Below are 13,042 nucleotides of genomic sequence, written 5' to 3' on the forward strand. Positions count from 1 at the left end.
GGGAAAGCTTTGGCCTAGCAGCCTACCTAATTTTGGTAACCAGCTTCTTCCGCCACACAACAAAAAAAACTTTCCGAACAAACTCATTATTTAGGTTGATTTAGCTACACTTTTTATACTCAGTTTCATACCATGAGATGATGTTAGTCAGGATTCATTTGGATACCTATTTCAACATCTTTAAACTTAAAAAGAAATTATTTACACTAGCGTATAACAGTTTAAACATAAGATATAACTATTTACACTTAATATATAACTATTTAAACTTAAGATGTGACTATTTAAAACTTAAGAAATAAATATTTACACTTAAGATATAATTATTTACACTTAAGACCAACTATTTAAATTTAAGATATAACTATTTGCAATTGAGATATAATTATTTACAGTTAAGATATAACCATTTACAGATAAGATATAACTATTTACACTTAAGATATAACTGCTTACACTAAAGATATAACTATTTACACTTAGGATATAACTATTTACACTTAAGATATAACTATTTACACTTAAGATTTAACTATTTACAGTTAAAAAATACTTATTTACACTTAAGATATAACTATTTACAGTTAATATATAACTATGTACACATAAGATATAACTATTTACAGTTAAGATATAACTATTTACAGTTAAGATATAACTATTTAAACTTAAGATACAACTATTTACACATAATATATAACTATTTACAGTTCGGATTTAAGTATTTACATGTACAGATAAGACATAACTATTTACACTTAAGATTTTATGGCATACACTAAACTTATACCTGTAACTATTCACACTTAAAATCGACCCAGAAAACAAACCTCTCATACATAAACTAAATATTCTCTAATCAACTACTTAATATGTAAAGGTTGATTGCCTTTTGATTGCCAATTTCAGATCCATTGGAATTCCGTTTTTTTCTTCATTAAAACTTTCCTCACTGGGATCCAATCCTGTTTCATCCATGGATGTTGCTGCTTTGGACAAACGCAACTTTTTTTTCGAGGCTGTTGGCATTTCAGTCACAGATCTTTTGGGCTTTTCTGTGGTCAAGAGCCCTTGCTTCTCTGCTGCCAGTAGCCTTCCTATTGCTATAATAATAGGCATAATGCATAATAATGCATATTTATCGCGTTTATTAATTGTGTCTTATCTTTAGTTGCTTTTAAATATTAGGCTTTAAAATCAAATCATAGTCGTTATCATTATTTTGTTATGTTAATTAAATATGGTGGAAAATAAAAAATAATGATTAAAACAACAACCACAAGACTATAACAATATAATTGTACCTTGATATTGATGTTGGATCATTTTCTCAACTTTTACATTCTGTTTCTGCAGTTTCTTTAGCATCATCACTTGATTATTCAGCTGGGCTGTAATTAATGAAAGCACATTCATATTTTAATACTAAACACTAGAAATTCTCTTGTCATACAGCCCTTGATCAAAGTGATAATAAAAAATAAAAGGCACTGCCGGTTGAGAAATGCATTATTAGCATTCAATTGGCACTACAGTGCAATAGGAGAACTGCAATGGTAGCTGCAATGCTAGCTGCAATGTACTGGGTGTTATTATGTACAACAAGCAGATAATGAAAGGCAAAGTTTATATTTTTATACCTCACTCCTGCATTAGGAAAAATGCAATATTAGAAAAAAATTACAAGCTGCTGTGTAATATACACAGGCTGGAGGACTGTATATCATTGGCCATAGCAACCAATATCAAGAAGTTGTGACATTTATCTAGATTTCGGTATTTATATCTAAAAAATTATGATGAATTTAAAAATCTAAACAGATTTTAGCTGGTTGTCATAGAAGTATATGTATCTCCATAAGAAAACATAAGCCTAATACTTAATTTTGCAAATATTGAAAACAACTTGGCAGTACCCCGATATTAGGCACAGCCGCAGTATCATCAAGAAAATATTTAGTTAAAATTTATGATAGCAACATATTGCACACTATCGGTCAATATATACTTTGATCTTGTAAATTCGAATGATTATTCCTATAACTATATATTATAATAATCTTATTAAAAGGCAAAATTTTTCTTACAATTAAATATTGTTATAATCTTATAAGAATCGTTGGAAAAATGTCATTGTCATTTCCTTCACTTTCACTGTTTTGGACATCAGTTGAAATACCCAAAGCACTCGTTATGAGTGTCCAACATATAAGAATCCATTAGAATCGGCAAAAAAGAAACGATTACTTTTCAGTACTTCTTCGTTAATTACAGAAGCCTTCGGCAATTGGACAATGCCATAGACTGGTGAAATGTTCCCATTTTTTTCATGAAATGTAGACGACTTAATGGTTCTACTTTCTGTTGCATGGCTTTATCAGCGTTTCGTTGGCCAATCTTAATTTTGATTAGAAAACGTTTGTCAACTTGTAATTGCGATTTTAGGCCAAATAAAGCTGTCTAGTCATGTATAATCCAATCAGATGGATACGTTTTAGGATATTGCATCAACTTTTCAATGACTTGGTAACATATTTAAATAGGTTTATATGTGTTTTGTATCATTATTATACTTAATTGAATCTACACAAAAATGGTTAAATTTTTTGATGTGGTTTCGGTACAAGGTTTTGGTCACAGCAGTTGACGGATAATGTTTTCGGAGTTGTGTGCGCATATGCATTTATCATAAAGCTCCCAAACAATCACTTTGCTCATGTTTGGTAGTGGGACTATAATAACAATGTTATTATAGTTTTTCACTTTTGAGATTATTAATAATAGGTTGTAATCTATTATTTTATAGTTATAAGACTGAATGTCTTTCCTAACTTTAATATATTAATGAAAACTTAGATCTTAGTAAACTATGATAAGGCCAGAAGCCAGGACTAATCACATGATAGCAAGTAGGTGAGTGATAGGTTTTTTAAAGGTTGTTAAACAGTTTTTGCCAATAAGGTAAAAGGTCTCATCAGTACATTACATTAAATCAGTTATAAGACAAGTTTAATATATTAATTAAAACTTAGATCTTAGTCTTAAAGTAGGTTTTTTAAAGGTTGTCAAACAGTTGCAAGTTCGCTAAAAGGTTCATAAGCAGATACCTAAAACCTTCTACAATTCTACCTTGGAACCCTTCCCATAAGGGCAGAAAATTATAGAGCCAGCAATAATAGCTTTTAAAAGTAAATAGTACATGGAAAATACTGACTCAGTACCCACCTACTACTATCTTGTTACATTAAACATACCAGCAAAGGTGAGCCTTTGCTCATTAATATTCCTGGTATATGGACTATTATGTTATGTAAATTTGTAGTTATGAAACTAAGTATCCTTTTGAACAATAATATATTTGTATCACCAAAAAGTACTCGAAAATAAATATTAACCAATTAGGAGTGTTGTATCCAATTAATCAACGTAAGTTATCTTGGTAATTTATTGTAAAGTTACTAACAATTTTGATTGAGCAACAAGCATGAATAAAAAGCAGGTAAAAACTAGAAAATAAAACCAAGCAAATTCGTTACTTTTTTGCAAATTTCAAATAATGTTTAAGTTCAATTTTTAAAAGATCACCATGTGATTACATACTTTTAAAATGTTAGTGAGTAGAATATCAAAAGAAAATGTAGCAATAAAAGGGTAACCTCGTTCCTTATTTCCTGGTTCTCCTGATCTTACAGCCTTTGGTTCATGTTTTAGCATTTTTTCCAGAACTTTCATTTCAGTATCTTGCATTAGTGTAACCGTTGCCTTTTTCTTCTCTGGAACTAGAATAAAAATATCTTAAAATTGGTTTTTAAACCTCTTTTTTTATTTCAATAATTAAATTCTTATTTTTAAAGTTTTTCAAGGCTAAACTTTTTGCTTATGATTACACAAACTAGATGTAGACTATTATCCCTCTTCATTGCGTAAGTTTTATACAACTTTTATGCAAACAGTATATACATATAAATAGACAAAAGAAAACGCTTATTTTGCTTTCATAATGTTTGTCTAAAAGCAGTTTAAAACAAGTTATTTATAACCTATCTTATTTGTAATCTATTTAATGATTTAATGGATTACTTGTGTTGTTTTAGCTGGCACAAAAGTCAGCTGCCTCTGAAACCTTTTAATGTTGGACTGCTACTTTGAATAACTTCATACAAAAGGTTTTTAGATGCACCAACCATCAGGTTTCTTACTTCACAAATACTCAAATACCATGGAAGAAATTTTATGATGTCATCATAGTTTTTAGTCTCAAAAAGTGAGCTGATTAGGTTGTATGTTTGCCAAAAATTACAAAATTGCTCTCAACAAAACCATGCAAATTTAATAAAATATTGCCTGCCTACAATAACCTCAAAAACCTAAATGACTTATAGTTTTATCTTTTTGTTTCACCTTTCAGCATTATTTTACTCGTTATGCTGTAAGACTGACTATATCATCATACCTAAGCAACAATGTATTATTAAAAGATGGTTATGTTAACAAATAAAACAAAGCTCATAATTATTTCAAGTTTCTTACCATATCACCAAAGTTTAGCGAAATGAACAATAATAAGAATCATGAGAGTAAGAAAAATAATGATGATATTCTGCTCACTTTCTTTAGTCTATCATATGACTACTGTTAATAGAAATGACTCTCTCCTCCTATCATTATACCGTCAGCTCCCTTCCACTAAATTTAAACACTATAAGGACATGTGTGAGACAATCATTATGACATGAACTATCTATGGTGCCTTGTACACATGCTGACAAGAACCAGAAGTCTACAAATATGTACAATTTGTTCAACTTTGCAGTAAGAAATAACAAAGAGAAACATATTTAATGGCAGTAATCAGAAATATTTTTATAGAAATAGTAGAACTACATTGAAAATGTTGCAGGAAAACTCTTTGGCCAAATTTAACATGATTACATGTAAATCTGCTTAAAATCCTTCAGAAGCTTTGTTTATTTTTGTTAACAGTTTCATACCATTTAAGAAAAAGACCTTTAAACATTGAAACATATATCAGAACATGTACAGAATGATAATGTAATTGTACCTGCTTTTTTTCCCAGTAAGCCAGCTACAAGTTCCGAGCCATTTTTTGCTTTATTACTTGTAAGCTCTGAACTAGATCGCACTTTTCTTTTCCAAAATGCAGCAGCATGCGAAAATGCTGTTAAAACAAGTTGTTCTATAACTATAAAGGTGTGCAGCTGTCTCACTATTTATAGAAAGTTAACTTTGTTAAACTACCTCATTTAGTTTATTGTCCAAAGTTTTTGAGATTGTTTTAAATAATTTCAAATCTACACATGCCATGCAGGGATTTTAAACTTCAGTTTTGTGAAGTAGGCCTACTAAATACTACAGCACATATTTTATAAACTTTATTATTGCATCTCATGGTTGATGCTGATTTAAGTAAAGAAAATTTACAGTGACAATAATTCTTTTTGTAAAAACTGGTTTTTAACTATTGAAACATCAAAAAACGTAAGTCAAGGTTTTTTGTTTGTTATTTTAGATTAATTTTTGACCTACGTTTTATGATGTTGTTTAAAATTTTTATTTCATCAGGCTGATAGTTCAGATAAGATTGTTGTAGCTTTTTAATAGTAATACTGATGTTTTCATTCTTTGAGAAAAAACAGTGTCGATATAATGATAACATGTTTGCACATTTATGTATTAAACTGAGCTTTGGAATGCTAATTCATTTCAAAGATATACCACAGTAAACAAGCATGTTAATGTATTGTGAAATTACCAACGGTTTTGATGGAGCAATAAATAGTATAGAAAACAGGTAAAAACTAGGAATTAAAAACCAAAAATATTCATTACTCTTTTGCAGATTTCAAAATGTTTTTAAATTCAATTTCTAATAGGTCACAATATGATTAAATACTTTTAAAATGTTAGTGAGTGAAATACCAAAGTGAATAGCAGCAATAACAGGGTAACCTCGTTCTTTATATTTTGGTTCTCATACCTGATCTTACAGCCATCGGTTCCGGTTTCAGATTTATTTCCAGAAATTTCATTTTAGCATCTTGCCTCTTTGTATGTGATGCCCTTTTCTTCTCTGGAACTAGATTAAAAACACCTTAAAACTGGTTTTCAAACCTGTTTGTTAATTTCAATGACTACAAATTCTTATTTTTAAAGTTTTTCAAGAAAATCCTTGCTTATGACTACAAAAATCTAGATGTAGACTATTTATTCTCTCTACTGAGTGTGTAAGTTTTAAACAACTTATATGGTAACAGCATATAAGAATAGACCAAAAGACCGCTCATTTTGCTTTCATAATATCTGTCTACGAGCAATTTAAAACCAAATTATTTATAACCTATCTTATTTGCAAGCTGTTTAATGATAACTTGTGTTGTTTAAGCTGGGACAAAAGTCAGCCGCCTCTGAAACCTTTTAATGTCGGACCGCTACTTTGAATCATTTCATACAAAAGGTTTTTAGATGCATCAACTGTCAGGTTTTTTACTTCACAAATACTTGAGTATCATGGATTAAATTGTATGATGTCATCATAGTTCTTAGTCCAAAAAAGTGAGCTGTTGGGTTGTATGTGTGCCTAAAAATGCAAAAATGCTTTCAAAAAAACCTGCAAATTTAACATAATATTGACTGCCCACAATTACTTAACAAACCTAAAGACTTGTAGTTTTATTTTTTTGTTCCAACCTGTCAGCATTATTTTACTCTCTATGCGGTAAGACTGAATATCTCATCATAACTAAGCAACAATGTATTACTGATACATGCTTGCAGTTAAAAAAAACCAACTATAGTTCCTGAAAGTTTGTTGAAAGATCCTTAAATTTTGGTGACATGAAGAAAAATAAGAATCACGGGAGTAAAAAGAATAATGATGGTTTTCTACTTACTTTCCTCAGTCTATCATATCACCACTATTAGTAGAAATGACTTACCTCTGCTGCTATCAGCACACGGTCAGCTAAATTTCATTAAATTCGAACACTTTAAGGACATGTATGAGACAAACATTAGGTCATGACTTATCTATGATGGCCTGCACATGTGCTGACAAAAACCAGATGCCTATAAATTTGTACAATTTGGTCAATTTGTTCCACTTTTCAGTAAGAAATAACAAAGAGTAAGAAATATATTGTCAGCAATCAGAAATATTTTATAGAAACAGTAGACATACATTGAAAATGTTGCAGGGAATCTTTTCGGAAATATTTGACATAATTACATGTAAATCTGCTTCACTACTTTTTAAAGCTTTCAATTTTAAACCATGTTTATTATTGTTAACAATTTTATACCATTTAAGCAAAAGACGCTTTAAACATTAAATCAGTTATCAGAACATGAAAAGAATGATGATGAAATTTTACCTGCTTTTTGTTCCAGCAATCCAATTATAAGTTCCTGGCTAATTTTTGCTTCATCACTTGTAGTCTCTGAACTAGATTGCAGTTTTCTTTTCCGGTGTGCAGAAATGTGGGAAAATGCTGTAAAAGTCATTGTTTTGTATTCTATAACTATAAAGGTGTGCAGCTGTCTCACTTTTTTTAAGAAGCTATTTTTAGTGGTCCATCATATTTAATCTATTGCGCAAAGTTTAGCAGATTGTTTTAATAAATTTCAAACTTACACATGCCAAGCAGACATTTAAAATTTTATTTTTATGCAGTACAAAATTACTATAGCATGTATTTTATCAATCTTTCTAATGCAACTCAAGGTTGAGGCTGATTTAACTGAACAATTTTTTGTCTTATAATAACAAAGTTTTTTTCCAAAACTGGTTTTTAATCATTGAAACATCAAAGAACAGAAGTAAAAATACTTTGTTTATTTAAAAAAAAAACTTTGGCTGACGTTTGATGAGGATGTTTAAACTATCTAATTGATCAAGCTGATAATTGTGATAAGATTTTTTCAGCTTTTCAATATTAATAGTGATGTTTTCATTTTAGACAAAAACCCGTGTCCATATAATGATAACATGTTTTCACACTTATGTAATAAAATGTACTTTTGAATGTTGATTTAATTATTAAAAAACATTTTAAGGAAAGCGGGTGGGTTAAAATATAAAAATGCAAAAACAAAATAAGCTGTTCAAGATACATAATGTAACTACTGCAAGTTTCCAATAATGTTTATAAATTTCTTGGTAATTAACATGTTTGTGAAAATGCTCTTGAAAAGCGAAAAACACAAGCTAACAAAATTTAGCAAGTTGAAGAACTTAGCATGCTGAATAACTTGACTACTCGAATAACGAAGTTTGTGCGCAAATATTTTTGAATATTTCCGTGTTTCAGTACATTTTTTGTTTAATTCTGTACTTGTTTTCAATCTTCATTTTTGTTTATATAGATAAACGTACAAATAATTTATCTAGGTAAGTGTTGTGACCTTTTAAATGTTTGTAGAGAATAATGTGAGAGACTTCATGAATTTTCTACAGCACTGACAGTGTCGTTTGTGTTGTTAATATAATATTGTAAAATTTGTGACGTCAGAGCGCCGTGACCAGAGCGGGCAAGACCGTTCGCATGACCGACTACCCAGTCGGACTCAGTTTTACTATCACAGAAGGAGCCGCAGTCACCGATGACATGGCTTGGCTTGTCAAGTTACACATTGATGATGCGATGAGGAGCAGTGACGAGAAAGGGGGCGGAGCCTATTGCACTCCATCGATATATAAAAGCTTGTTACAATCGGAGCTAGCGCAGTCTCTCTGCATGATCGTTCATTGTATGCACATGCATTGACTTTGTGTATATTTGTATATTTATGAGAAATATATACTCTTGTGGCTTTACACTCAGTGTATTTGTTATTGTGAAGAGTAAAGAAAACCGGTCGTTTCTTTTCATATTCAGTTACAGCAGCTTCTATAGGTGAAGTAGGTGTCAAGGCATTGAAACTCGTTCCCTGTTTGCAATGCCGCATGCTGCTATTGAAAACACATATTATGTCAATACTGTTTACACAGTGTTGATGCTATGCTGAGCAATGTTGCTAAACGTGATGTAGTCGTCTTTTTGACTGCACATGAAATAAGTTTGGGGTTCTCTCACTGTAAGACGTCTTCAATAATAAATGTTTTTTTCATGCTCTCTGTAACTATAAGTATATTCATTGCTTTAATCAATAAAAAGATCAAATTGAATAGTATTATACTTCACCTTCTGAAAATGCATTGACTCAAAGATCATTGAACCAAGTTGCCTCAATTAAGTGGGCTCAAGGCAAGATAGCTAAAACAAAGGCTGGCGGCCTGACCGATCACAGGGCTAATATTACGACTATATCAAGTCTCGGCTTGGCAGAAAACGTGGTCGCCAATCAACCTCCGGTCATTTGAAGGTCAGCTGCTGAGACTGACACGTTACCAAGATGCCAATCGACCAAAGCCAGCAAAGGACGAAAGCATATATAAGGAGGCCGACTGATCCGAAGAATGCATAGATAGCTGGCAGGCTCATACAAGTTGAAATTTTTAATTTTTACGAATCCATAGTACCAAGTGATCAGCAGAAAAGTGTCGACAGAACTGTATCAATAATAACTCGATTTACATTAATAATAATTAATTTGTTCCTTGTTTCTGTTTGTACCGAACTCTGTTTTTAGGTTTTTGCATTTAAAACACAGCATAACTAGAAACTATAACGAGCTCATTGTACTTCTTTCATAATGCAGACTTGATACTTCAATGTATGTGGAAAATATTTTTTGCATTAGCGATGGAAAATTGGGTCTACGTATTTCGAGGCTAACAATTTGAAGCTATTGTGATTACATGTGGTTGTTTCTTTTTGCGCTAGAATTTTATTTTCGAAAAGCATTTTGTGAATTTTTTGATATGCTCAAAAATGGTTTGGAAGCTAATATTGACTAGCTCAACTGCGCAAAATGTTGAGGCCAGAAAACGCTGTGGAAAATGTGGATGTTTCTAAACATCGGAACACAACTGGCCTTGTTGTTTGTTTACATGATTAGTCTTGTATATATATTTGTATCATTTGATAAATTACTATTTTTACACAGATTATAAAATTTGCAAACTTATGGCACGTTATTTGCTTGCATGATTGCAGTAATCTGAATTCAGCTTACATTTTATGATGCTTATAACTCTTTTTCAATTGCACATAAAAAGCTAGTTTTGGCTGCAAAACGTAGCAAACATGATGAGTGCAATGAGCTTTTATGAAACCTTGTTATATCTAATTATAAAGTGAAGATATTTCTTCAAGTTAAAAATAAGAAAAAAACTTCAAAGCTCCAACAAATTGCAGTGCAGGCTACAAATCATTGCAGATTAATTGGAAGCAATATTCAGTATATCAAATGATAGAGAAACGTATCACCTCTTTGCGTATCATTATTCTAAGTTTTATCTCAAGTTGAGGTTAAGTTAACAAACTTCTTGTGTCCTCAACGGTTAATGTCACACTACCCAAAAGAGAGTACAAAAATAGGCGACATTCGATTTATCCGCTAAGAGGTTAAATTTATCTTCTCGGCATTCTGGTAAGAAGTTGGAAAAATACACCGTCATTCTTAATTTGAATGTCGCCTCTAATAATGCGCCACTTTGAGAGAAGGGTTGAATATTGAGTGATATGGCGTTCAAATAAAGGTTTTCCAATATTCCTGAACTACATATTTATCTTGCTGCATTGCACTCAGTGGTTTTGAATCTTTTGGAGCAGCAAAAGGAACACAACAGTTTCTTTTACACAGTGTTATATAATGTGCAGATATCACTGGTATCCACCATCTCTGCCAAGAATTATTTCTGTATAAAAATTTGAAAAAACATTAGTAAAGGTAATACAATAATTATATTGTTACCGCAAGTGTCTTTAAGCATCTCAGCGTCTTCATCATTGTCACGGAATGCTTCTAAACAGCCATCCATTCTGGTGGTCGTATACAAGAATGGCTGCAAATAGATTTAACATAACTAAAAAGTTTAATACATATAACTCATTTGTTGTGCTGTTAAAGTTGTTCAATTTCTTTTAACAGCATATGGTTCCTACAGGCAATACTTCCCTAAGCAAGCAAAACATCCAATCTGAAATTTTTTTCAAAATTCACTTTTTTGTGCCTATATGTAGGTTAGGTTGTGATCTAACATGTCCCAGAATTTCATACTTTTGAGACCACCAGAAATAGCACTTTTCACTATGTGCATAACGCCCTATCCATATTTACCACACATAAAGTGGCAATCAAACACCCTATCTGCAGATAGGGCATTTTGATTGGCCTGAACATTCACAAACCTGGGCATGATGAACAGCATTCTCTAATTACATAGTATATAAACAAAGGGAAGCAAAACTGAAGCCGATATATTTGGTTGTTTCTAAGGCAGCTTTTACAAGCTAGTGCACCTCTAAGTGATTATTTTTATTGCTATATTTTTTATCATAATATATTTATTATGACAAGACGATCTCTTAGTGACAAAAGTCTAGATTCGAAAATCTGACTCTGAAATTTGATGAGAAACTTGTTTTAATTACATGTTCGTGGAGAGGCTTTGCTTTCTTAATATACTAACATTATTACGCTCAATTGTTTGTTTTAAATTATTTTCAATAAAAGAGTTTGATCATATTAAAACCGCTATTTTATTTGCACCTTTCATTTCATAATATCAGGTTTGAATGAGACCTAGATCTTTGATCATCTCTGAACTTTTGAGCTGAAGGATGGCTATTACAAGGCTTTCACCCCTGTGTTGGCTGGATCAGTAATAGAAATTGCAACATTTATCCTTTTGTTGACTAATTGTGGATTGATATCAGATTGAAACTTGTAATCATTTGATAATCCAGTCATAGCAAATGGGCTTGTGGCAAACTAACAATGAGAAACTAGTCCAAGCAAGCAACCAAAACGCCCTATCTGCAGTACTAGGGCGTTTTGATTGCCTAGTGCCAGCTTAGTAAATTCTCAATTTAGGCAATCAAAATAGTGAAAAAGTGAATCAAAAGTGAATTAACTCCTTTGATTTAGAAATTTCACAAGAAATTTCTTCTGGTAAAGATCATTGGATATCTCACCATTATAAATCAGAAAAAATTAATGGAATACTGCTAATACTGATGCCAGGCTCAGCCAAAACGCGTTTGTGCTTGTGCTGAACAATTTCCAAAGATCAAGATAGGGCGTTTTGCTTGCTCAGGGCAGAATAGTAGAATATAACAACATGACTGAAATATGAGCAGTTTGCTCCTCCACCCAGCCTTCAAATAATTATTATTTCCAAAATCAGTCTATCTACCCATATTTTACATGTATTTTGTGCATGCTGGCAATGGTCGCAAGTTGGTTCACATTGTAAAATGTATATATTAAGGAATTTAGCAACTACTGCTAACAGTATAACTTAGCCTTAGAATGTTGTCTCCACTTGTCAAGTTTACCTGAAGTGCTCTGTAATCATTTGCCTGTTGCACACAGTGTATGATCCGAGACAAGCTAAAACTGATTATGTCTGAGTAAATATTGTAAAAATATTTTCATAATCTTTGTCTGTAGGGATATTAGGAGTTAATTGCCAACGTTGGGCATTATAAAATGATGTTTTATTGTAACTTACATTAGATTTTCACAAATAGCCTGTTAGACACATCATTTGAAGCAGTTTTAAAGATACTATTCTCTAAGATTTCAAATTATTAGATTTTCTTCAACCAACACAGTTTTGCTTTACATAGTTGGCTTCCATATTAAATAATCTTTGAACTTGAAACAATCTTAATAAATTTTGATATCAAATTTTAAAATCATAATTTTTATACCAAAAAACTGAGTGGTAGAGACATGAACCAATATCATCAGAACAATTCTTTTAGAAGTTAGAAAATCATCTAGTCATTATTCAGAGAAATATAAAAAGAAAGTGAACCAAAAACCATTCAATGTGGATACAAAGTTTTAAATAAATGGTAATTCTAAATATATGGTTCATTGTTATGGAATTTATGTGGCTGTAATTAGAAAC

General features: G+C 31.4%; 1 protein-coding gene across 1 annotated transcript in view; it reads left to right on the forward strand.

Annotated features, from left to right (window-relative positions):
- Window positions 1-13,042, forward strand: part of LOC137390405 (uncharacterized) — a 400,777-nt gene that overhangs the window by 103,606 nt on the left and 284,129 nt on the right. The window lies entirely within an intron of this gene.

This window comes from Watersipora subatra, chromosome 3 (genome assembly GCF_963576615.1).
Source record: "Watersipora subatra chromosome 3, tzWatSuba1.1, whole genome shotgun sequence".
In the NCBI taxonomy this organism is placed as follows: Eukaryota; Metazoa; Bryozoa; class Gymnolaemata; order Cheilostomatida; family Watersiporidae; genus Watersipora; species Watersipora subatra.